This window comes from Grus americana, chromosome 8 (assembly GCF_028858705.1).
Source record: "Grus americana isolate bGruAme1 chromosome 8, bGruAme1.mat, whole genome shotgun sequence".
NCBI classification, from domain to species: Eukaryota; Metazoa; Chordata; class Aves; order Gruiformes; family Gruidae; genus Grus; species Grus americana.
This window is the reverse complement of record NC_072859.1, coordinates 11,667,164-11,689,170: the sequence shown is the minus strand read 5'-3', so window position 1 is coordinate 11,689,170 and position 22,007 is coordinate 11,667,164. Positions and strand designations below refer to the sequence as shown.

The 22,007-nt window shown below is 37.0% G+C and overlaps 1 long non-coding RNA gene across 1 annotated transcript in view; it reads left to right on the top strand.

Annotated features, from left to right (window-relative positions):
• The window catches only part of LOC129209226 (uncharacterized), a 65,532-nt gene extending 64,704 nt beyond the window's left edge, over window positions 1-828 (top strand). Inside the window, exon 6 of the long non-coding RNA XR_008578020.1 lies at window positions 28-828. This is a non-coding gene — a long non-coding RNA (uncharacterized LOC129209226). The remainder of the gene's footprint in view (window positions 1-27) is intronic.
• Window positions 829-22,007: the final 21,179 nt, after the last annotated feature.

Below are 22,007 nucleotides of genomic sequence, written 5' to 3'. Positions count from 1 at the left end.
ATCCTCCTCCTTACTTCATGCTTTCAGGCCTTAACACCGGAGATAGCCATCTAACCACCACATGATGTTTCTCCCTCACCCTGCCAAGCTTTACCAAAAAAGGTCACAATCAACATTCATTGCTGTCGGTGGGTTTAACTATGTGGACAAGCTCACTGAACAATGAATGCAACTGTGGCCCCACATTTTACAGTTGCCATTGAGAGGAACATCAGCTCTGAAAGCAGTAGCAAGAAGCAAACTCTTCTTATAGGCTACATTTGTCTGGTAAAAAAAATAGTTGGGGATATTGACTTTTTGCTTGCTTGTTTAAGTGTGTTTAACTTAACAGACTAGAAAAAAAATTGCTGCCTTTTTCTGGAATATTGTCCTCCCAGGGTTCAGCATCACTGAAAGCATAAGAATTCTTATTCTGTGTGTATGTGGAAGTAAATAATAATACAGGGAATTTTGTGTATATCCACTCCTAAGGACTCTGAGCATAATAGGAAAGAATATTTAAATCTCATTTTAACTAGTCATTATGGAATGGGTCAAAAACTATTCTATAATTGTCCTGACAAATACAGATGGGAGCCAGAGTTCAAAAATACAGACAAAATATTATATCAAATAAAAGATTAATTTTTCATGAAATTGATTTTAAGCACCTAAATACTATTAGACGGCAAATACTACATTTGCCTTTTTTAGTGATCTGAAAGATGATAAACATATATCCAGTAATAATAATGGAATTGTAAAACTGTAAAATTCTGTAAACTTTGGGTACCTATGTCACACTCAGTATTGCTGAAAGTAATAAGAAAATAAAAGTGTAAATAAAGCTCACAAATTTGTCCTTATTTCTTTACAACCCCTTATTGACGTGGTCAGACATACAGAAGGACCAGTCATCCAAGGTAAGTTCAGCCTTTAGACTTAGGGCAACTCAGATACTCTGCAGTAAGAATTGCTTCTAAAAGTTAGGTAATTGCACAGTGTTCATATTGTTCCTCCTCATAATGGGGGGATCTATTAACAATACTTTAGTCTGATTATTTACAGATTCCTCAGCACATCAGTTACACAACAGTTGTTTTGTATACTGTGCTTGCTTGTTTTATCCATGCTTCACCATATAGCAACTGAACAGGATACAAGCAAGGCTACCATGGCAGGATGCATCTGTAGCTCCTCCTGAACTTTGTTACCAGTCTACCTAAATGATAAAAAATATATTTCAATCATGAAAGAGATCAGTCCTCAATCATATGCAAGACTGACATTTATAAGAAAAAAAAATCAGTTCCTCAAAGACAACCACCCTAACGACTTAAATCCTGAAATTGTTTGGACATTATATAAAGTTGATGTTTGGGAAGATTTTATTTTTTCATTGCAATATTTACCCGAGAAGAACCCACAGAGTCTATTGCTCACTGAACAATATTGTGGTCAGACAGCAGAGCTAAGTATTAAAAGGAAGGGCTGCTATGGATATATGGCTTCTCAGCAACTGTTCAGAGATAAGCCTGTATTTAAGTTTACTCATTTCTACAAAAATGGGAACTTGAATTACTACTGACTTACCTATTGCAAATAGATAAAAATCTTACTAAAAGCATGAGTAAAAGGTATATTATATATCTAGAAGGAGAAACTCAAATTAAATTGTAGCTAGTATGTTCTTACAACAACATGCTGTTCCTTATTGGAACCTAAAATCAGGTCTTGTTTCTGCAATACATTTATTAATGCTAGTTATAGTTTTGTTATGTATTTTTAACAGAGAAAATACCAAAATAGAAGATTCTGGAATTTGGCAACTCTGGAAAGAACCAGTGTCCTGGAGTTTTCTGTATATATATGTTTTCTATGCTAACTGATAATGTCTGAACAATTAGCCTTGGGGGGGACAGGCTCCAGTACAGGGAAAAGAGAGTTATATCCTCTTTGTGGTTTAACCTGACAGGCAGCTAAAACAGCCACAGCTGTTTGCTTACTACCCACCCCACCCCCCCAGTGGTACAGGGGACAGAATTGGGGGAAAAACAGTAAAACTCATGGGTTGAGAAAGACAGCTTAATATGACAGAAAGGGAAGATAATAATAGAATATGCAAAACAACTGAGCACAATTGCTCACCCATGTCCACCTAGTTCCTGAGCTATGGTCCAAACCCCTGGCCAGCTTCCCCCAAGTTATACACTGCGCATGACATCATATGGTATGGAATATACTTTTGGCCAGTTTCAGTCAGCTGTCACAGCTGTGTCCCCTCCCAGCTTCTTGTGCACCCCCAGCCTACTCACTGGTGTGGTGGGGTGAGAAGCAGAAAAGGCCTTGGCTTGGTATAAACACTGCTCAGCAACAACTAAAAGCATCAGTGTGTTATCAACATGATTCTCATCTGAAATCCAAAACATAGCACTATACCAGCTATTAGGAAGAAAATTAACTCTATCCCAGCTGAAACCAGGACAATTCTTTTCTAAAGGCAGTACTTTTCCTCAGAAATTGGGTGAAAACCAATTTCTATCATAATTTTTTCATGCTCTCACTAAATATTAAACAGCAACAATTCATACCATACTAGAAAAGGGTGCAGAAAATTCAGCCAGCATTGACCTAGGCACAGATAATCAATCCACACCCATTACAAATATAAAACAAATATTTTCACCTGGACTGCAAGTTTCTACTGGTTTCTGAAGAACAGACTCTGCAGCAATGATCTCTTAATGGTGCCTAGTATAAAATTTATCAGTGATTTTAGTGACATCATGTTTTCACATAGAGATAAAAATTTCTTAGTGTACAGATATATGATATTTCATACAACTTATCCAAAAGAAAATTTCTACAGACTAGCAATTTACAGAATGTTCATTGGCAAAACAATACCATTATTCCACACCCCACAGGAGATGCTGGCTCACAGAAGTCTTTCCTTACACCATATAGCCACAGAACAATCCCATTTTGGTAATGGTAGTTGTGAAATACTGTGGAAAGGTTTCATGGTTATCTTCATGGATTTTTGTTAATATGATACATATGTACTCAGTGCAATGCCCACAGGCCACGGAGACATTCTAGAAAATTGGTCCTCAGTGTCATTGTAAATAATTCACTCTCAGCAATATTTTTAGGTCATGCATATCAAAGTTGCAGTAAACGCAATGGACCTTGACATAATAGGAGCACTAGTTTTACAGCAGTGGAGGAGTAGAAGGAATATAATATACTTTCCATAGAGGAGAGATCAGTTGCTGTTCCCCAGTGCACACAATACTGTGCTTCAAGACAGCAGAGGTGGTACTAAGGGCTCGTTATAAGGTCTGTAGTTGTTGGGGTTTTACTTACCTCTAGATGTTCAGGTTTCTTTCCTGACTTCTGGCATAAGATGGGTCAACACATCTAACCCAACAGTTTCTGCATCAAGTCTATAACTTCTGTTTATCAAGTACAGAAAGACATTTGTGTTTACCTCTAAAACTACAAGTCAAAGAATTCCTATGATAGAAATAGCTTGAGATATTCAGGACCATGTTAGGATGAATACATTAGACTCGCTTTTTGGCACAGACTAACACCACCACACTAATATCTCTTGCTTTACAGATGAAATGACACACAGTAAGTTAAAGAGTTAAATATAGAAGTAGTCTATAATTGAACTGGAAGCAGTATCTAGATGATCATGGACTCTGATCATGGGTCTTTATGGAAGAAAGAATGATCTTGTAATCCTGACTTTTCCCTAACGTGAACACCATGTTTTTCTTGCTGACCACCCTCTTTTCTTTTGATGTTTATCTTTGCTACTTGTCAAAATTATAATGAAAACTATTTTTAAAGCACTTGCATGGTGACACCCACTCCTAATTTTTATATCTTGCCCTTTCTTTTATTTAGGTTTAATTTTGTCCTAATTTTTTGTCTTCCTATGCATCCTCCTTAAGTGCAAGTGCCAGAAACGCAGACCACATTCCAAATAGCCCAGCCAAGGCTAGCTGAAATAGTCTGATGTCTCCTTATTTTACAAGCAATCACTGCTCCTTTTCAGCCAAAAATAGCATTTGTAATGGCACCACACAGTTAACACATTTAAATTTATCTAACATTATTCCGTAGATACATAAGCGCTCACAAGTTCTTTCCTATGTTTAAATAATTATTTCATCCCCTTGTAATGCAGCACTTGCAATTTTTTGAAATTAGAGAATTTTTTTCAAAATATAGCTGCTTCCCCCCTCCCCCCCAAAAGAAAATCACTAATGTTTTGAAACTTAGAAACCATGGAAGCATGTAGTAGTGGGAATGAAGTTTGAATACAAGTGGAAGCCTATAATGATTTAGTAAAAAATATTTAAACTTGCCATTGTATTTCATTTCCCTCACATTATTTTAATTTTAAATGTACAGGCTGTGAAAAGGGCAATGGAAAGAAAAAAATACAAAAGCAGCAAGTTTTTCATGCGCTTAAAGTGTTCCCTCATATATGAGGTGTATCTTCAAGGTTCATAGACATAAGAGTACCATTAAAACATTTGCCATTTGTCACTACGGGGAGATATTGCAGATACTGTCATATAATATAGGCAAACAATTTCTGGAATGCAATTATAAAAGTTAACTACTATCTAATAAGGAATGTATTAGAAGTAAAAGGATAACACTATTTTACATTATTGCATCCTCATTCTTCGCTCATGTAGTAAGCATAATGGTTAGCTTCCCCCCTCCTGCTGTCTGCATCCAAAGTGTATTTACAAGCTCACTATTTTACATTGCCATTAGAGATGTCACTTGCATCCAAAGTGTATTTACAAGCTCAGTATTTTACATTGCCATTAGAGATGTCACTTCATAGAAGTAATCACAAATTGAATACACAAATATGTCTGACAAGTACATGTAAGATAAGGTTTATGTTTGAGTTTAGGAAGTATTGATCTGAGGAAGAAACAGGACAAGTATTCAAGTTACACAGCTTCCAAATATGACTTATCAAAAAACTGATAGCCCAGTTTCTATATCTGCTGGTTATGAGACTGCCTTCACATTGTCACTAGAATACAAAAAAAATAGTTTCCTCCTCCTTGGTTTGGATCTGAACTGATACCAAAAATTTAGGGAAAGCTTCAAGTGCAGAAAAATCTAATCCATGCAAGCCATGAATTACAATAGAAACTTTGTCTATATTTCACAGTAAATCAGAAATAAGCCCCCTAGCTCTGCAGCTAACCTAAGTCCATGATACACATTCTGATCTTTCCTTTTTGTTTCATGAGATACAGCTGCTTCCAAGCTAGCCCTAAAAATTTTGATGATGTTTTAAGATAGGTTAAAGTGGCTTTGTTAAGTTTGCAAATAGATTATCATGATACCTGACAATACAAGTTATTGTGTTGTAGGGGTTTTTTGTGGTTTGTTTGTGTCATTGTTTTCTCAATTAGAAAAGTCATGCTTGGTCTTTATGATGAAAAAAACAAGTCTAAAATGGACCAGACAGCACAATTCTAGGATACCAGTGTTCAGAAGGTTCAGGTAGCAGGTCAGGCAAAGAGGCAAGATAGCTGGAAAGTAGCATTCACCCAGCCATTAAGGTAGTGGAAGTTTCATTTTGCACTCAAGATAAACTACAATATGCATAAACTACTTATCTACAGTACAGTATCACCTATGGGTAACAGCAAGTTACACTAATAATCATTCTATTAAGCTAATTGATTGCATGGATCTAGTATTTAGTGATTAAACAGTTAAAATATTTTAGCATAGGCATTTTGAAACAATGAAACAAAAAGAAATAAAAAAATATCAATTTTAGCTAGTGAGATCTGAGTCCAGGTGGTTGCCCTCAAAAGTCAACATCACCATCTGACATCTAAAACATTCCTAATTATCATAAAGTACATCCCGTGCTAATTACTGTGTTTGCCTCAAAATAATGAGCCATGATAAGCCTAGAGTTCATGACAATAGATTTACATTTAAATGCCATCCAGTTCACTGTCTCAGTATCAATATGCCACTGGTTACCACACTGACAGACACGATGAAATTACTGCCTCCATTGTCCCACAGACTAGGGAAGCCACAAACTGCTAGAGGGATACCAAAACTAAACAAACTTTCAGACAGACATTCAGGATGTAACCTTAGAAGACAACAGGGAAAAAAAGACAGTACTTTAAAGACAGGAGCCAGCTGTGACCTACAGAATACCTTAAAGGAAGTCTTTGTAGCATCTCCAGGAAGACCCCTGTACATCCCTAAAACAATTGCGGGAGATCGTTCCAGAAGTTCACATAGATTGTGGTCTGCTAACTAATGAATTCAGATTCTCTGCTGGTTTTAGTCAACATACTTTTATTGATTTCAGTGGAATTATGCCAATTTGTACAAGCTGAGAATTTGGCAAGCCAACACACAAGAGAAATGTAAAAGTAGTATGGTCCCACGCATCCTACACTAAATAAAAATGCAGTCAGAGGTAGATGTCACTCTTGGGGGAGGGGGGAAGAGAGAAACAAAAGAACATGTACTTGAAAAACACATGTTCCCACCTACAGAGAGAGCATTTCTGCCCACAGAAAAACTGTGGGTGGCCCTGGACACACAGCACTTGGACACCCAACTACTCCATTTGTGCAGATTACTGCTTTGCAGGTACAAATAAGGAGCTTCGGAACACAACAGGCAGGAGAGTATTTTGGGGCAGAAATGTCACACCCACATTATGATAATCTGGCCTTTGCCACCACATGACAGTCTCCCTTGCTTCATGAAGCTTGAGGTACGTGGGTGGGAAAGAGCTCATGGCATATTTTTGTCTGACAATGGCTCCCACAGCACAAGTGTACATACTTTGAAGCAACGGCAGCTTGTTTCCTCTGTCCCTTTGCATTGTGCGCTTTACATTATTTCCCATTATTTTGACACAGAGCTAGTAAAACTAAGCCATTCACTGGTTGCATTTGAGAAAAAAGCTGAAGCAAAACATTATCACATGATTTAAAATATCTTCTGTCACAATATCCAGGAGCTTCTTTATTTGGGGTACCTATTGGCACTCCTCTCTGACCTAGAACTATGAATTGACATCAGATTTGTATCAGCCTTTACAAGAGGTGATTTATGTTCTGCAAGATTTTAGACATTGCTTGTAACTGCTGACTGGAAGTGCCTTCTGGAACCAGGTGACGTGCATCAAGAGTAAGATAACTAAACCACAGGTCTGTTCAAAGTTAATACCACAAACTGACTGTTAAGAGTCAATTCTTAAAGTACCTAAAAACATTCCCTTCTTCCCCTCTCTCCATTACTATACCACCCATCCCATCAATGCCTTTGTGGATGCAGACAGGCACCTAAGACACTTCATACTTTAAAAAACCCCCAAATATTACATTTCCTTCCTCCTTATAGAGACTGTTATCTGTCTGGGAACATGACTTCTACTTTAAACTTTGTACTGACATTTTGGGGGCAGTACTGTATCTATTGCTAATTAGTCAGGGGCATTGCTCAGGAGTAATTCAAGTCTGAGACATGCATACCTGCACAGACATTTTTTTGCTAGAACTTAGGTACATACCTTTCCAGCTGGTTTTGATCAGTCATGATGTCTAGCACTAATGGTTCCCCTTTACTTAGATGAGGTACCTAAGCTATATTTTCCTGAAAGAGAAGTCTTCCTGCCTCATTTTCTATGAGGACACTATCAGATTAGCTCAGGATATCCACAATAAAATTATTTGCCAGGAGAATACACTAGCCTTTGCTGAAGTGAAACTGAAAGGTAACTCAATAAAGTGCCTACAAATAATAGACCATGTTTTAAGGACACTTTGCAGCCATTAAAATTAAACAGACTATTCTTCTGCTGTCTTTCTATCACAAATGAACTGGTATAGGTTACATCTACAAAGAAATTCTGACTTGGATCCCAGATCAATAAGATTACATTAGCAACTTGCTTGCTTTCTTGCTTTGCTTGAGCTCACAAGACACTCATGTCACTATCCTCCTCATAACAGGAAGAGTCACAGTTTTAACTTTATTGTTCAATGAGTTAGGAAGGCCTGTTGGTATCTCTGCATTGCACGTAAACAAGACTGGTAGGTTCCTGAAATGACTGCTGCTTATGCACCTTTATCATTATCAGAAACTGTAACAGTTAGTGTTAAAATGAACACAGAGCATGCATACTTACAAGCCCAGAATACTGCAGTATGTGCTTAAGCTCTACTTTCACTGTAAGATTGTTGGCTGCTACATTTTATCAGCTCTTAAAATAAGGTTGCTCACTAACTGCTTTCCAAGCTTTCACATATGTATCATTTCCATCAGCTTCAAGCGTAAATTTGCAAGCAATGGGAACACACACACGCGTGCAGTCTGATGGAATCTGCGTAGAAGGTAAAGCTGTCACCAGATGGCATTTTTAAGTTTTGTGCAGCCAGATATTCAGAAGCAGCATCTGAATTTTGAATGCTTTACTTTTTTTTTTTAAAAACTCCCAAAACACAGCATTTGGCCCTAGAAATAACTTTTGTGATATTTTGTGGATAAACCTCTAACAGCTCATTTTGCATGACTACATACCTAGACTGTAAGAGCCCTAAATTAGTACTTGGGTAAAGACCGCTCAAAAATTCAGTCCATAATGTCAGTAAATAAACTTTTTATGAATATAATTTTGAGTCAGCCCTAACAGTAGCAAAAATAAGTAGGTTGCATGTTCCTTTCCTGCAGGGAAACATTGCCAAAAATATATAACTGTCACTTTTCATCTTCAGAATAATGTTAGCTACTGAAAAAAAGATTCACAATGAGCAATTATGTCTTCAGCTTTCATGTCATTTTACATCATTCCACTATCAGCCATGCTCAAAAGCTTAGAGGCAACATTCTAGGTCAGTGACTTTTGCAGACAGTGTATTTGCTGTTTGGTAATTTAATTACGTACACTTTGAATAACCAGATTCTGAAACAGACAGCCACTTACAAACACATGACCAAATGTATCCTTGACACTGGATGAGGAAAATTATACATGTTAGCAATCATTAACTATCACTGAGGATTATAAATTTAAGGATTATGATATTAAGAATAAGTGGATCAGCAAATCACTGCAGAGAAAAATCTTTAAGATGTAGCTAAAAGCCAGACTGAAGGACTGACCTACTTTTCATCACCAAGTTTTATTTATAGGCATATAGATTTTTTTCTTATGATTATCAAAATAACTTCTACCACGAAAGCTCTCAACTATTAATAAAACTAAATAGAGAATGAAATACTGCAGTGGGTGCTCAGCTTTAAAGCAGGTTTTAGCCTGCATTCATGCAAATAGCCATTAGCACTGTTTCGGATAAAACTTTAAACAGCAAAATAGAGAAAATTTTCACTTTATTTAGAAATTTTTGTGGATACATTAAGATATTAACTCTTAAGACTTAAAAGTGGAATTTTAAAAAACTATTTCCTATCAAACATGGCTCAGAGGCATCTACTGTGTAAAAAGTATATTGGTTTGCTATTTTTTCAAGCCTTGCATTTGGAAGTGAACATTTAAAAAGCCAGAAAAAGATCTGATGGGTGCTATAAGATATGTTCTTTATAAGAACAGTTCTCATAACTTTTCAAGGGACAAATAGATCTTTTAAAAAAGCCACAAACTAAGCAATTTAGAGAGGTATTGTAAGAAAAAAATCATTTGGCCTTCATTTTGTTTGTGTTTAAGGAGTGATGTTAATGGATCAAGGTATGCAAACAATAACAGAGCACAGAAAGAACGCTACTTCACACTGGAGTCTGGCAAGTCACATGAGTGGTTCCACAGCAGAGGTTATTGGGGTTCTGCTGTTTTGAGCATACTTTCTCCAGCCCACCCACAAGGTTCAGCTCAGAGTGTTGTTAGCTTAATTCCCCTACTACCTTGCCCACAATCAGCAGTCAAGTGGAAGCCCTCAGTTTGAGACAGCCAAGCAAAAAGGTCCAATTTTAAAATCCTACTTCGTCTTTTCTTCTGGACACTGACCAACTGGCCTTTTATTTCAAGATAGACACAAGCTACAAGGCACAATCAACAGTCACAGATTATTAAAATATCCTCTCCACCTAACCGCATCTGCAGACCACGGTAAAGACATTAAAGCTAAGATGACACAATATGATTATAGAATTGCCATAGTTACTTGTAAAGTACTGAGCTGGAAAATCAGTCTTATGTTTGCAGGTATTGCTTTGGCTGAAACACATGGAAAAACTGGCTTCAAGAATGAGGAAAACTCAACCCACCACATGTATATTTCTGACTATTATAAAACATGAGACTGAACAAGGGGTTTCTGTGTCCCTTCCTGTGCCATGGGTAGAGGTTTGCAGTGGTGTCACACTCAGCTGCCAGCAGGTGTTGCAATGGGGAGCTGTGTAAAGCGTCTATTCACTAAACTCTGTCGCTTCAGTTATGTGCTTTTTATGGCAAGGAAAACAGAGAAAACAAGGAGGCTGTTATGCTTTAACTTCAAAGGCTTCATACCCCCAAACTTCAGCTCCATACCTCAGGTCATGCAGCCCAGAAAAGAAACAGCATAGTCTCAGGTAAAGATATTTTTCTGCTCCAATAACCTAGACTCTGTAGTGCTTACAAAAGAGATTAGATTTTTTTTAAAAAAATCTCAGTATAGGCACAGTGATAGCAAAAGGTCATCTGACATTTGTCATTTAACTGACAAGTTGTATTCTTAAGCTTTCCAAGTTCACATGAAGGTTTTTTTTCTGAAAGGTCATAGAGGAATCGTAAGTTTATCCATAAGTGCTGCAAGAATCAATGCACAAGTTAGGAGACATTGATCTTCCCAGTTTACAGTTCCTCTTGGAGTTATCATTCTCCAGTTGCACCAATTTCCTCTTCATCAGGGGTAAAGCTTTTATGAGATCCCTAAAGCCTGCGTGCAATATTTATTCTGTTAGTCTAATTAAAGGTATTACTATGTACATAGTTACTGGATCTGTCCCCAATGGCACTTCACATCATAAATAACAGATGTGAAATGTACTCCTATTGGGACAAGCACTAATATCAATTCTTCTTATGCTATCTCTTTAACCCTTACATCACCTCACCATTCTTTAGGTTTTTTTTTTTTCTGGGGAGGAAAATATCATTAAGACAATATTAGTTTGGGCTAATGAAATTTACTAAATCTTCATGATACGAAGAAATAATCATTTTGAGATGTATTCACTTTACCATGATTGTCAATTTAAAATGATTCTTAGTTACACAACGTGTAAGACAACACTACCAAGTTTCTGATGTTTAATTGCAAGGGACTGGCCCAAGATAAAATTACAACTTTAAACATGCATTCAAAAGTTCAAAAGGCTTTAACATTAGTCCGTGAAAGATTTGGGAAGAAAACTAACAGTTTGGTCTTCCACTCCAAACTTTATAGATTTGGATTAATCCACCTACATTAGAATATGTAAGTATATACTCTTTCAGTGGGAAAGAGGGAACTATACAGTTGAATTCTCTTTTCATATCCATACCAATGATACATAAGAAGAACAAATCGTGTGTGCTTAAAACATTAATTCAGCTGCCTAAGAGACCAAGGCAGTTGCCTGATATCTCTAAGCTGCAGATCATCAACTGCAACATGTATGCCTGGCTATACTTGTCACAAGGGTTCAACAGTGTTAATGATGCACGGTCCAATACAACAATTATGTCAGCAACAAAAAAATCTAACAGTTTTCCCCTTTATTCTGTACATATATAATGTATATAGTTATGTTTTCATGTAAAAATTCTATGTCACCCTACATTTTTAAAAGCATATGACATTTTGAAACCATAAGGGAATTTAAGAAGTCACATCAAGTCCATCTCAGTTCTCATGCTATGATTAAGCCTGTTCTATCTTTCTGAGAATAAGTTTTTCTCTTCCTATATGGAGGAAGTTTTTTATATCTTAAGACATTCCCATCAGTTTTCTTGTCTTATGCCAAAGCACTCCTTACAAATACATGGTGACTCTCATTCTCCTCATCTCAAAAGTTTTTAGAAAGCTGGACCATTTATTCCAATATTAATTCAAGGAATTTAACTTAAGGCAGCAGACCAGCAATTCTGTAAATCCTCTTAACCTGTTCCCAATTCTTAAAGATGGGAAAGATTGTTTTTCTTTCTAGCCATCATCTGTCCTCCACAAAGCTTTTAGATCTTTCCTTGGAAGCACATCTTTCAGGCATTTTTTCAGGAAAAAAATTGGAACAGAAACTAGGGAGTTTTACAGATGATTGACACTCTAAGTACAGGACACTTGGCAGTAAAAGAAAAATTAGTTGAGCAGAAGTATACCAGAACTGAAGAAAAACTTGTAGACAAAAATACCTGACCCAGTTTCTCACTACAGACCAACAGTAAAATGGAAGAAGTGACATTTAGTGCAGTGCAAGCCTGAAGGCAGGCATCAATGCTGGTCTTAGGTAGTCTTGCTTTCGGACAGCATGGATGCAAGTGACTTGGGTACTGTGGACACCAATGACAGTAGGTTGACAGTGGGGATTAGGTCAGGTAGGAAGGGTAGAAGGACAACGCATGATCAGGATGAAGGAAGTGTGGCACTGATAGATAAAAAGAGCATTTCATAGACAGATTCCAGTGAAGAAAAATTTGGAAAGGTTGTGTGAAATGAAATCTTAAAAAAAGCCATGAGACACAGAATACAGAAGCGTCAGATGGTGTCTCAGTATGGATCAAAATATAATTCAGCAAGAGGAGGGGAGACATTTTGCAGGAATGAGGAAAACAAGTCAACAAGCATATCAAAAAGGAGCATGGAGGGACATGCAATAAGTGACATGCAGCTGTTGTTCCCCTCTTCTTGCTCACTTCCATATTTGATAACAGCCCTTTGCAATCATTAATCCCTTTGATAGTTTAAAAAAAGATGACATACTGACATCCAGCTGGGCTTACCTCTGCATGGATAGTTCTACAAAACTAGATATCCAACTTCTCCAGACCACCTCATATTCTAAGTTAGTGATCTGGCTGAGCTGTCTTGCTGTGACTCTACAAGTCAGAGGCTGGAATGGAGTTCATTGCGAAGACAGGTTTATATTGGATCAGACTGCCAATATCTAGCATGTCATTGGCCTTATTCCCTTACAGCTGACGAGGTCTGTCCTACTCCCCCTGAATATTATTTGGTAATGTAGCATGTAGAAGAATCTTTGCTAGCTCACTTTCAAAATAAGCTTTCCTATTTCTAGTATTGCAATAAGATCTGAGAGTTAGAAGGATCAAAAATATAATTAAAGTTTGCTTGTATAACTACTGGTTCCCCCCCTCCTTTGTGGCTATTTTTCAAATTGAAGGGTTTAGTTGTTTTGAAGCAAAATAGTGTCTCAGAAATGCATTGTGAATTCTGGTAAATAAATATTAGTCCTTTTGTAGCCAGACCCAGAATAAGATCCTTAAACATTTCATTGCTCTTTATTTATTGAAATGTTTTGTTTCTGGGTGGATTTTTTGAAGATGAACATCCCATTCCTGCCAGCACGCTCAGACAGCTATGCCCATGCACAGCTCCTGATTCAATGTCTCATAGTGCAGTTGTCTGCACTGCCACATCAAAACAAATAATCCAAATTTTGGTTCCCTCAATTTGGTTAATATTTTCTCATTTCTTTTAAGAAATAAGTATCTCTTTGGACTGTGACTGTAGTAATTATTGATGTTCACAAGGTAGACTTCTCTTATAGCAACTCTTTACTTTGTGCTTTTTTTTAAACGCACAAGAGGATTGGCCTCATCCAGAAAGCATACCCTGTGAAATTCCATTGGCTTTAGACAGCAAGTTGCAGGAGCACCTGGCTAAATTCTTTCATCTTTTTGAAATCCTATTTTGAAGTTGCTCTGTCCTATGACATTAGTAGCCAGACTGCTGTTGCTTTCTGCTTCAAAACTTAGCAAGAACATAGGAACACATGAACAATGAAGACATTTGTGATATTCTTGCAAGTGGCAAAAACTGTTTTCCAGGAGTTAATTTTTTTTCATCTCATTCTTCTTTTCTTTGTGCCAACTTTTTTTTTTCCCCAGACTGTTAGAGTTCATAAAAAAATCTTCTGGCTTCCAGCAAACTTATGTTCTACTTTCAAATAGAAAGGCATAAATGTGTTGAGCCAAAACCATGGTATTCACTGCTATTTGAAACAATCTGTGTAGCTCTTTTACATCCCTATTTGCAGAGTCCCCTACAAAATTCAGTATAGTAACCACAGCACTAACCTTTCCAACTGTCCACATACATCATCCTCTAGGTAAACAGAGTAATATATAGCATCAGTCTGTGGAATCTTTTATAGCTGGGATCAAAATAGCTCCACAAACTAGCATGTGCTAATATTGCCTTTATCATCTAACCAAGTGAGATTCCAAAATTAGAATTACAGTGGGTATTTCTGCTGATCTGAAACATTTAACATCTTCTCTCATCAAAAATTCTATTTGAAATAAAAATGAATGCTTCCAAATCTAGTACTGTACACAATGTACGGAAGAGACAGTAATTTGGTATCTCAATAAATTTTTAAAAAGAATATTGAGGCAAAAACCTCACCTCCCACCAATGAGGCATTGGGGAAAATTAAAATAAGGTTGTATGACAGCTTCACTTTTTGTACCATTTGATATGGACAGACCTGACATTCAGTGCAACTCAAGCTTAGATGTCATTCTTCTCTCAGATTACAGTCTTGAGGAACATACAACAGCAGTTAAACATGCAATAAACAAGTCAAAACATTCAGCATAACAACTGACCTTCCCTGCCCCCTCAAATAAAATAATGAATTAACCATAAAATATATTTGCTCAGAAGAACAAGGCTTTTGTGATTTCCAGTCAAATTGCATGATCAACATGAATCAAAACAGGGAAAAAATTGGAAGCTCAGAATAATTTGTTTCAGTATATTCAAGCAAAAGCATTGAATGTTTTTCATACAAAAAATAACCTCTCTTTTAATATATATTAAACAAATATAAAATTCTTCCTAAGTTAAAACATTAATTTTGGACCATATACTTACACTCACCGAAAAGAAACTGATGGGGAAAGCTAACCCCCACCTTCTCCCATCTGGTTTGGTTTGTCCTGAAACCATTTCCCCTCTCTTCCTTTCAAATGCATTAATTCAATCATTGAACTGAAAAAGTCCAGCTTTATTTAACATCTGTGCTTTGATGCATATATATAACTGGAAGATTGCAAAGCCTTTTGCTGAGCGGTATTTAATTATATTGCAAGGAACATCTTTAAATTTGTTAGGCTTTTATTAGATGTTGTCAGGGGTCATCCACTAAACTGGTTGGCTGGGGACAGAATCCGTACTAATTTTCTCTGGACACCACTAAAGAGAAAATTTGGCTGTGGACAAACCATCACTTCAAGGAACCTGCTGCACAATAAATTCAGATAAAACTGAGTCACTTTCTTGCTCCCTTTACTCCTTCCACTGCAGTAGGCTTTACTGCTGTCATCATAAGGGGTCCTTGCTGCCACCATGACAATTCGAAGCCCCAAATTGTCCCTTTTTGACCCAAAGATACATGCAGTACCCCCAAAAGCACAAGAACCAACATCCACATTAAAAGGCAGAACTATTCTTACTTAGACAAATGTTGTATGGTAAAAGCTGTTTCATTGGATCCAAAGGCTACAACTGAGGAAAGGGACGCAGATGTCTGTTTCCTTTATAAACATTATATACAAGCACAGAACCATGAGCAAAAAGATGGTGTCAATGCAGAAAGAATTTCCTGCAATGCTTCAACTTTCCTTTACACTGAGGCATTACCAGAATCTATGTATTTTTGGTGTACACACAAAAATAGTATTTACTCATAAGAGTCCAAGAACAACATACAGGAAAGGCAATGACAACCAAAATGTGAAGATTTAATGATAAATTATGGCACTCCATGACCCCCCTCCCCCCCATTACAACTCTTTCCCTTTCCCCTCCAAAAATTTCCAGGCATGTTGAGAAGCAAGTCTCTCCTTCCTGTGTGAATCTTTATTCAAAATCTGAGGAGCCTGTTCAAACTACACAGCATCTGTTAACTGTGTTGTGGATCTTCAGGTTTGAGGGGAGGTTGCACTGCACAAGGTGATATAGAGAAGCATTTTTATTCACTTGCAGCTTGTCCAAAATTAATTTGGTTTCTATATTTTCCAGTTTTAAGAAGTTAGAAAAAATGGGGTCCCTAAGAGTAAGCTAAGCTTTTATTCACAAGAAGCCTCACAAAGCTATTTGCAGGCAACTAACGTTCTACTGCGTAAGATAAAGAATGAAATGGTGCGATAATGAAAGGTGGCAAATTGAGAAATATTTTTCAGGGTAATTTCAACTACCATGGTGGTCAGAGACACACAGAAAACTTGCTGTAAGTTTGTTCAGTTACTTTTTGGGCTGGGATTTTCAATGTTTTAGGAGTGAAAACTGAATACACAGCTCTTTTAGTCACCTTTGAAAAATCCAAGTAATAATAAAGCAAACAAGCAAGATCTAGATAAACTCGGTCCGTTATTTTAGCTCTGAGGATTCCGTATTTGCTTTTTTCCACTCAGGTAATTGCTCAGGTACTAGAAACCTGGCAAGATGACCTGCTCACTTTCCATTATAAAGGCAAAAATACCCTATTCAGTCTCATTCCAGAGCTGTTACCCTTACTCTAAAAATGGAAATTGAAATGAGATCAGTAATACTTCTTTCATCACTGCTTCTGGAAAATGTTTTTTCCTGATGTGTAATACCCAATTCAATATTCCATCTGAATGCTTTTGATATGAAAATGCCAAAATGATAGCACATATGAGCATAGAACAGCTAAATCTGCACAGCAGAAGACAGGAGAGAGCACGAACTGGCATCAGAAGCCTGGACTGGAATTCACATCTTGGATTATGCAGCTTGCTAGATTTGAGTGTGGGGTTTGGTTGGGGGTTTTTGTTGAGGTTTTTTTTTTAGGGGGAGTAGGATTTAAGATTAAAAAGTCAATGAACATGGGAATCTAGGTACAGATTCTTTGGCAAATCAAAGCACACAATGCTTCAAAAGAAAATAAACCAAAAGCAGGCTTAATTCCTTAACAGATCCCAAAAAATAAGATGTACAAAAACTGACATAAGTGAGACAAAAAAGTTTTCTGAAACCTGAGTTGCAATGCAGAATTTATTATGCATATTTGTTGTATATTATCTCATTACAGTAGCTGTAATGTTCTCTAAACTTACACAGAATAAGATTTTTAATCTTAGAACACTGTTTTTATTCATTGCTGAGACTTAAGAGTGGCCCCAGGTATAAGTGAGCATGCCTGTACTGGTTTCAGCAGAGCCAACCTCATCATCTGAGATTTTGCCCCTCGTGACTGAGCAAGCCAGCACCCAAACACCCTGGGCATTCAGGGAAGTTAAGGGCCTGAGTTTGCAGTTTAGGCCTCCTTCTTTAACTTGCAAGGAAAAAAAAAGCATTATTAAGGAACCACAACAAGCAGTGACCTTATGAAAGTAGAGATCAAAAGAACCTGATACAGGATGTTGCTAACTGGCATCCTTTTGCTCTGTCACAGCCCCTGCACAAAACAGGAAAGGGCTGTGCAGATCCACTGCTGGAAGACCTCCATTTCAGTCCATGAGCGATACCACTAGCACTTTAACACATTTGGGTTTGCTAGCCTTCCAGTCAGCTCACAAACTGCAAAAGATGATAAAGCTGCCAGCTTGCATTCTAGAGAAAAATGTCAAAGCTTTTTAACAAGAAGCCACACAACCTTGTAACATGGACAGTATTGTTATGAACTTCAAACATGTAACGGATCTATTAAAAAGAGCAAATATCATATTCAGAACATTAATTATTTTAAAGACAGAGTAATTGTGCCACATACTATTCTTAAGCCTATATTTTAACATGTCATTGGAGGAGAAAAATATTCCTGAATAGTCTTTCCCTATAGAAGTTGCTGAAAAATGCACATGCTAAGCAAATTGAAAAGAGGAAATACAGGAAAGTTTAAGTGTCAGCTACAGCTGACAGCTATGCAAGATTCAGAAAAAAGTTTAATTCTTAAGTTGAATTAATCATGTTAGGTTCAATAGAGTATGGAAATTAAAGTCTGAAGTCTCAAAATCATACTTAATGCTGCATAAGGCTTCCTATTAAAAAATAAATTACTAATCTTTGATAAGTCTAAGAACTTCCGAAGCACAGAATACGACCCTGTTAAAACACAAATAAATACTGATCACCCAGCTTTCAAGTATTATCTAAATACATGGTGTGTTGAACTGGTTGAGTGGGAAGCCAGCTCTTTATTGAATTGCCCACCAGGCTTTAAATGGACATTATTTAAAGTAAATCAAAGAATAAATTAGGTTAAGTCAAAGTACTGCTGATTATTATCAACCCCAGATATTAGATTAAGCAACATTCCAATAAACTTTTATTCAAGAGCTCACAAGTTCCTCATCACTCATCAGGCATGCAGAGTTAGGTGCTAATTAAGAAAGTCCTCACTCACACAACAAGAGCTGTTACAACTTAAAAAAAAAAGGTCTTTAAAAAGAAAGAATTCTCACTTGGTATCTTTAAGCAGCTGTTAAAGACAAGGTCCCATTTCTAAATCTGTATTCTCAACAGCTCTCAAACAGCAATTGGTACTTCATATCATATACTAGAAAACTTCACCCCTTAAAGCAATCTTTCACACATTGCTTCTATGCTTATCTATAAATATAATGAGCAATCAGCTCCCACAGTGGTGCCTTGCTGTCTGTCTAGAACTACTCTTCTATTGTAAAATTTTCAGACAGTGCTTTTGCCCATTAATAAACAGTCAAGCTTGCCTCTTGACTAGTTTAATCTCAGAATATCTAAACTACACACAAACCCATATATCTTTATGAGCAAATATTTGGCACAGAAGCAAACTTTATTAAAGATCTGAATTTCAAGCTACAAATCAGAAACTGACTTTTTGATGGCCTTTCTTTATATATATAGTACAAAGTACACCATTAATAAACAAACATATGCCCTAAATTCCCAGAGTCAGCTTTATAGCAAAGCTGTCTTTATGAACATAATGTTAGATCTCTCTCAAAAAATACACTTGCTTAGTAAAGAAAACTGTGCTGCAGATTACATCTGCACCCATATTATCAGAATACGCATATATAAATTAAAGACTACTGTAAATGCTTATTCACAGGGGTGCCTTGTGATACAACAATTTCATATCAGCGTAGCCATATGCCCAATAGAAACATAGCTGTGGATCTCTTATTTCTCTTGAGCTTGTCTGTCCACGTTCTAAATCCGATACCTGCTTTAAATTGGTTTGACTCTAGCCCACTAGGGCTTAAGGAAGAGGCCTTTCAAGTTTTAACCATTGAAGCACTTACCATAGCACCAGGAACATGGAGGGCATATTAAATAGTTACAATGCCAGATATGGACACAATCCTGTGAGTCAGAAGCTGGGACCAGCTACAGGAAGATGCTAATGGGCAGTCAAAGACAAAGTCTCTGGATTCAAGCAGGGCAGACATTCAATGCAGCTTTCCACTTCTTGCAGATGCATTTAGGAGAGGCACCACCTGTTTCCCCAGATGTTTACATGCTCCTTTAGAAGATAACTAATCAACCAGCTAATCAACCCTGATTGTGTTATGAGAATTTTACAATTAATGGATACTCCACATGGAAAACAACCCCCAAACTTACTGTATTTCATTTATCCACAGTAGTCCCATAAATTTGTAAAAATTACAATTGCATCCATGCTTCAAACAAAGTATCCTGATGAAGCATGGAATGGGCCAAACTGGAGTAAAGCTGTTGAAACTTTTTCAGGAAAGCTATGCTTTATGTAAGTTATTGTGCAGCTTGGCCTTCTTTTTTCCAAAGGGATTTCTCAGCACCAAGCAAGGCAGTGCTCCGTTGGCTTTACAGGGACTACAGTTACGTATTATACACTATTCTAGTCACACTGCCTGAACTCAGTGACATCATTCAAGTTACATAGCTGCCCATTTTCTTCGTTCCTGCTATTAAAGGCAAACTAAGTATGTGATATAATGAAGTGAAAACTGTGGCACATTACTAACATAAGCAGAAATACTTAAAGAAAATACAAAAAAAATATCAGCTAAACAAATCTTAGATGCATATACTTAGGTTTACTATAAGTACTTTCATTAAAGCATCACTTAGGCCCAAGCTGAGAATATTCTGTAGCTTAGGAATCCATACAAGTATGTCTCCCCTGTATAATGAAGTAAGCAACTTAAAAAAACAGATACATCAAGAGCCAGTTGATATATGGGTACTTGCAGTTCATAGACATTTGCTAGCTTGTATTTGAGATCACCTGAACTGATCTAAATCTATTGTTTTCCTTTGTAGCAAACAACAACATGGAATATCTAATTGGTATTTGGTTTAGGATATTTTTGTATGTGTTCACACATTGGTTTAACTTCCTGACTAAATTTTTTTGGCCATCCTTTAAGGCTCTAGAACACTGAGACAAACTGAATGCGTACCATTTTAGCTACACAGATTTTTCTATGTTTGTGTTTATAACCAGTTTCTAGTTGAAGGGAAACTTAGAATAGTTACAGAAGAAGTGTGCCCTTTCTGTCCCCAAATCATGCTGTCACAAGTATCAGAACGCTCAAGTTACATATTTGATTTTTTTTATTTGTCCCCTCTTTTTTCAGAACCCTTTTCTGTCCCTCTTCAGGTACTGAGTCCTGTTCTTTTCCTTTAATTTCTCCTAAGTAGGAAACAAATTTATTTGCTTTTGCATTTCAGCCAGACTTTTAAAGCCATCACCACCAAACTGGGCTCAGCACCAACTACAAGTAGATTCCCATGAACAGAAATTTTTTTTCAAGCGCCACAGATTTAACACACACACAGGCTATTTGTCTTGCATATTACATGGAATAAGGCTTTTTCTGTAATGTCTATTTCATATACTATTTACTATTTGTTTCCATAGCATACACACAATATTTGATGCCCAGAGCATAAATTATTGCAGTATTCTCAGAATCCAAATTCACTGCCTATCTCTTAACTAATATGTTGCTTTTGCTTCTCTAATTTGTATAACAATCATTTTATGACTGAATTCTTCTACAATAAAAAGTGATCTTCCTGGAAAAATAAAAAGGAGTGGATAAACACCACCTTATTGAAGTTGTTGATTATTTTTAAGACTAGGTTCTCAAACTTCACTTTATGTTGGCCTTAGTCTTGATGTATAGAATATCAGAGAGAGAATTTAACTCTACAAAGTGGAATACACTCGCCTCCCCCTCCCCTTAATCCAAGCAACTACCAATAACTATTTCAGGTGCAGCTCTGATGGAACATGAATACAAGCTATGCATTTACTTCACCTTGTTTTGTCTATGCTGCAGAGGTAAATGATAAAAGTTTTGCAATCCAAGTAGACCTTCTGGTCCTACTGGTAAGGAAACAGAAAGAAAGGAAAATCTTCCTGGTACCAAGAAAGACAAATTACATATACAATGGGACTGTCAACATTACACATTTTCCAGAAGGAAAGGCACACCACTGAAGACTTCTCCTCCCTAAAAAGTATGAAACACCTTCATCTACTTTTCAGAGGCTAATTTGGTATAGGAAGAATATCTTCCCAGGATATCCATGATCTGTGACAACATCAGAAAAACAAATCTTTGCAAGACAACCAGTGATACCAAGAACACATACAAGAGATAAGAGCACCATTCAAACTTCCCTCATGAATGTTTGTTAGGAATCACATCGCCCCACCAGTAGGGCACAACTTCATCAAAACCTTTCCCTAGTTTCCCTACACATACCATTTCAGGGCCCAAACCTCTCTACATCACAGCACACATGCGTAGCCACAGCGTCCTCAAA